We start from the raw sequence: 5,569 nt of genomic DNA, 5'->3' as shown, positions 1-5,569 counted from the left end.
TCAGGGCCAGCAAGTCAATTACACAATACTGCCTACCTACAGCAATGACATGTGCTCAATAATAGACCAAAGGCAGACAGATCTCAGAACAGTTTATACTGATGGGTACACCATTATTATATATTTGTGGTGAAATATTATCATTATGGCACATAATGGGACAGCACTGTGGTCAGTTGGAAAAATGCATGATGCGTCTTCATGAAAATCTTTTGCAGTAAACTGAGAATTTTTACTGAAATACAGTTTATAAGAAGTAAATGAAAATACTTTCAGCTGCCTATATCATAAGAATAACATTTTGGTTACTTGTAGTCCTCGTATTTTTATGAGGACCATGTGTGGGAAACTCTAAGTGGGTCTGTGTTCAAAGAAAGCCTGTGTCTCCTTTGTGAAGCACTTTATCGTGTGGATGCAGATGTGCTTTTTGTTGGAGCCTTGCACCTCATCCATTACACCCAGCCTGCCAGAGAGATAGTGGAGTGAATCCATTCAAAAGGACCATGACAGAGCCTGCTGCTCAACTGAACTTTCTGTGAACTAGGCTCAACAGCGGGGTCCATGCATCAAAAAAATAAGTAATTTCTCTTCACTGCTCTGGCCTGTGTTCCATACAGATTGCTGCTATCAACGCGACCGGCATCCTCATGTATCAATCTGTCAATCTGATATTCGTTTGAGCACTGTTTCTGTCTCTGAAGATTCAATCAAAAAGAGAATAGGAGTGAGCTGGGGATTTTGTGAGTATCATGTCTTGTTGAATCTTGATTTCAGTGAACAGTCTGTACAGATATATTTTGAAGAATATAGATAGCATGAGCACACTGGTTTCAGAGAGGGAAAAAAAACTGCTGTAAATTTGAATTAAGACAGAAGTTGAACATGTTATACGTGGCTTAAAATGTACTGTATTCCTTGATCAGGTAATCATTGTTTTTTCTGAAAAGAATTAAGTTTTACTGTTTAGAGGATTCGTTGTTTTACATGACAATAAAAAAATCTATTCTAAAAGTGTGTTTACATTCCTAACTCATTTAGTTTAACTTTAATGCTCAAGCATGTGGTTCAAACCTTTGGCTCTAACAATCAGCTGTCTGATCACATATACCTATACCTATATTCTTCTCTCCTTTCCAGCCATTCTTCAGGATGGTACATTGATCCCAACAGCTTTCCTCTGCTGTTTATCCATGATCACAATGCCTGGTTGGTTGGCCATTACTATTATTTCCCTCAGTATCTGGATGTCCCACAGGACCTTAGCACTTTCATTATCCACCACCTTGGGAGGTGTTGCCCATTGTGACCTAGGGGTCTCCAGTCCATATTCTGCACAGATGTTTCTGTACACTATGCTTCGTTAAGGCGTTCCATGTATTCTTTTCCTGCCAGTATCTTATCAGTATCTATAGTCATCCATGTAGAGGAGGTGACTGATGGTCGCCCCATTCCTGTCGGTATCCATAGCCAGTCTTGTTGACAAATCAACTGAGGGGGTTCAGCCCAATGCAGAAGAGCAGTGGGGACAGATCATCACCCTTTTTCCACATTTGATGGAGATTTGCACAATTGTCTTGAATTTGGCTTTAAGGGTGGTCAGCCAAAGCCTCACTGAGTTTGCAAAGGCTCTTGGTGTTGTTGATCTTGTACAGCTTCAGACATTCCAGGATCCACGCATGGAGCATTGCGTCACTGGCTTTCTGGTAATCAGGCCAGGCAATGAACAGGTTTTTCTGTCTGTGTTTGCAGTCTCAACAGTTCTGTCCAACAGCCGCTGTTTGGCTCCCCTTTTCTTTTTACTAGTGCCTTTCTGTACCTCTGTCATGTATGTGTGCCCACTCATTTTAGCTGCTATGATTTCTAAGGATCCCAATTAGGGATGGGCGATATATCGAGCATATTCGATGTATCCCAAGATGTTTTACGTAGGATATATAAAATGACTATGTCGTGGACAACTAGTGTAAACTACCACAGCAGCATTTTAAGCTGTCTACATGGGTTTTTCTCCATAGCGCTCTGTTTGCTGGTCTAAGCAAATCACGCATCACAGCTTTTCTCACTCACAGCAGACAACTGCTTACTCCCCCACCCATCCAGAAAACTCTCCTAAGCACATGCGTATTGTTTCAGGAAAGCATGCAGGTAGCTAGCTAGCTAGTTTACGAGCTGCAAGAGATAGAAGCAGTAATTCTCCTCAGAAATGATGACAATGATGAGGAGACTGATTGATCAGCTGTGCGTGTTTCCTGATGGACATGCAGTTCTTAGTACATCAGAGCAGGAAAACTCCTCCATTTGCTTCACCTCCCGCAGTTGCTCTTATAATTAAATAAAAGCTGACGTTATTATTAAAGCAGATATTTCTGTCTGGTTTACAGATCATTGATGCAACTATTTCCAGCGTGCACAATCTCTGCTGATGGGAGTGTAGCTTACCTTTACATGTATGCAGCATATAGAGCTATGACGCAACATAATTACTTGTCAACATGAGAATAAGATAAAAAATTAAAAAAAAAGAAATCAGGCTGTTTAGTTTTTAAAATAAAAAGAGAAAATATAATCCTGTTTAGATGAAAGGGGACTTTAGATCACTTCTGTTGTGATCTGGTGCATAGTAGAAAACACAAAATAATAAGATAATATTTAAATATGAAATAACTGAATGAGCAAATATATAAGATAGTGAGTAATTATAGAAAATAAAATAAACTTCATCTTCCAGGGGTGACGGAGGTTGATGTTGCTGATGTTGTTATCTTTATAAACATATTGTATTAAAGATAGTCTGTTTAGAATAGGGTTGGGGGTAGGGGGTGAGCCCTGTATGTGCTTAGTGTGTGTGTGTGTGTGTGCTTAGTGTGTGAAAAGAAAACGTAAGATTCCCTTAATTGTTCTAACTTGAGTGTGTGATAGCTTGTGTTTTTAACTTTCAAAAATCGTTTTTGTCATGGATAGCACTTTGTGCTACTTGTTGTATGAAAGTTGTTTATGAATAACATTTGATTTTATTTCGATTTCAAATTATGCCTGACAGCTTCCATGTTGTGGAGACAAAGGCTATTGGCCAGTAGCTGAATGGGACTGTTCCTTTCTGGATCTTTCAGAATCAGGACTCTTCATCCCTTAGTCAGCCATTCAGGGTGGGTCCCATCCTTTAGCAGTTGGTTCATCTGTGCTGCTAGATGCTAATGGAGTGAAGTTATCATCTTTAAACCAGTGTTATTCATGTTTGCTATCAAGTTCTTCATGCCTGAGATTCTTTGCTGGATGTCTGCCACCGTGAGGCTAACTGGACCTTGTTCAGGGAGGGGGCTGTGGGCTCTTAGATCTTTTTACCACTGTGCTTCACTGTTTTGTGAGGCTTCCTTCTCACATACACTATTCTAGTATTGTTCAGTCTTTAGCCTTGGTGAGTTAGCTCATGTGGTTTTTTAAAACTGCTGCGGCACATTGCATCATTAGACAGGCCGACAATCTGCAACATAGACTGATCAGATGTGTACTAAAGATTTTTTCCAAAACAGTACACTACACAGGTGCCTTTCATATAAATCAAGTTTTGCAAAAGTTATATAGAACAATTAGACAAATTCAGTATGTACCACCGTCCTTGTTAAGAGTGGCAACTGTTCATGTTGTCATATCTCCAGCGTAAATGTGTGGAAACGTCATCAGTATTGCAACAGGTTGTCAAACAAATTTGCAAATTTAGCTCCCAGACTTTTGCTGACCATTGCAGTACTGGATTTGTGGTAGTTTGGCATTGTTTTTTTTTTTTTGTTTGTTTGTTTTTCTGAAAATAAGCAAATCCTTCACTAACAAAGACACAGTCTGGATAGCAGCGAATGTTGAAAGAAAAAAACCCAAAACCTGAGTGAGACATCGTCTTCTTCCCTATCTCTGAGAGTTTCACATCCGCAAAGAAAAAAAAAAACTACAGAGTGAGACATTGTTTTCTTTTCCCATCTCTGCTGAGAGTTGCACATGTGCAATAAAGCCAGCCAGGGTAAAAATATGGCCACCGACCAGGGAACAAAACGGCAGCAAAAGGTGTCAAAAGTCTGGGATAAATTCACATTAAACTTATAAAATAAATTAAATACAAGTGAGATTTGTAAAGCGGACCTTGCACACCATGGAAGTACATCTGCAATCCTCGAACATTTAAAGATGAGCCACGTCAGACTTACATAACAACCTCATGCGAGATTGCAAAGCTGAAAATGAAATAAGAGCCATTTAATAATTATGAGAGACATAATCCGATTGGTCAACTAGTTATTTTAATAGTCGATGATTAATCTACTCTCAGAATAGTCATTAGTTGCAGCCCTAGTCATGTGCATCCCCATCACAATGCTGGCTTTTGAGTAGTTGCTAACAATAAGCTTGATGGTCCCATTCCCCTTTAGCCAAAAGGATGCATTGTCCTTGACTTCTCAGAAGAAGCTCAAGTTTTGACACATTATACCACTGTATAGCTTTACATTTGGCCTCAGTGGTGGTGTTTATGGAACTTGTAGATTTTTTTTTTTTCCCATAGTATTTTATCTTTAAGTTGTGGATACGGCTACAAACTGTTCTCTGACAATGGTTTTCAGATGTGCTCCTGAGACAATAAGATTTAAAATGCAAACAAATTGACTTTTTTACCTTCTTAGTAAAGACACTGAGATTCTGGTCCTATTGACATAGACATTTGCTTTCTGTATCAGAAGTCTGTGGTAGTGTTGTTAAAAAAATAAATAAATAAATCGATTTTCAGATACTAATCAATTCTAAAATTTAGTGGCTAGTTAGATATTACTCAGCACAAGTATCGATACTTAAATGTCAGCCGTCTCTATCCATTTTAAATAGGCACTGCAGTGGGCAGCCCCGCCCCTACAGCATCTCCCTGGAGAATCCGTGTTACCAACTTAGCAATTTGTTGCTATAATTAGCTATTTTTAGACGTCTGTAAGCGCTTAAAAAAAAAAAAAAAAAAAAAAATTAGCGACTTTTTCAGGTGTTGTTGGAGACTTTGAGACTGACGGACACTTACTGTTTACTCTTCTCAATGAGTCGCGGATGCTACCACAGACCCCTCCCTCATCCAGAAGTGCTCAGAAGAGCATGTCCTCAAGCTGCAGGAAGGCCAGGACACGTTCTCTTCTGCTCCATAACCAGCCTGAAAATGAACTGGGCGAAGCTGCAACTGTCTGATTCTGCCCTGGATTACAGTTGGAGTTAAATGCCTTTTAATGTTAAATGTAGACAAAATCTTTTAAAAAGCTAATATTTTAAAAAGAATAATAATTTTTTCCCCCCTTTATAGTATTGAAAATAGTATCTAGCACCATCCTTAATATTGGTATCGATTTTTAAATTTTAATATCATGACAACCCTAGTCTGTGGACACAATTTAATTTCTGTCAGCAGTCAGGCTCCACAGCCACAATAGATTTCTTTTATGTGTTAGCCTCTGACTCTCACTGAGGATTCTTGTGAGCTGGAAACATAGTTTGTGATAAAGCCTTTCCTCTACCCACTGCTCTGCCCTTAAGGTGCATTTCATCCACA

This window comes from Melanotaenia boesemani, chromosome 12 (genome assembly GCF_017639745.1).
Source record: "Melanotaenia boesemani isolate fMelBoe1 chromosome 12, fMelBoe1.pri, whole genome shotgun sequence".
Taxonomy (NCBI): Eukaryota; Metazoa; Chordata; class Actinopteri; order Atheriniformes; family Melanotaeniidae; genus Melanotaenia; species Melanotaenia boesemani.
The sequence above is the reverse complement of the archived record's forward strand: the minus strand, read 5'-3'. Positions refer to the sequence as shown.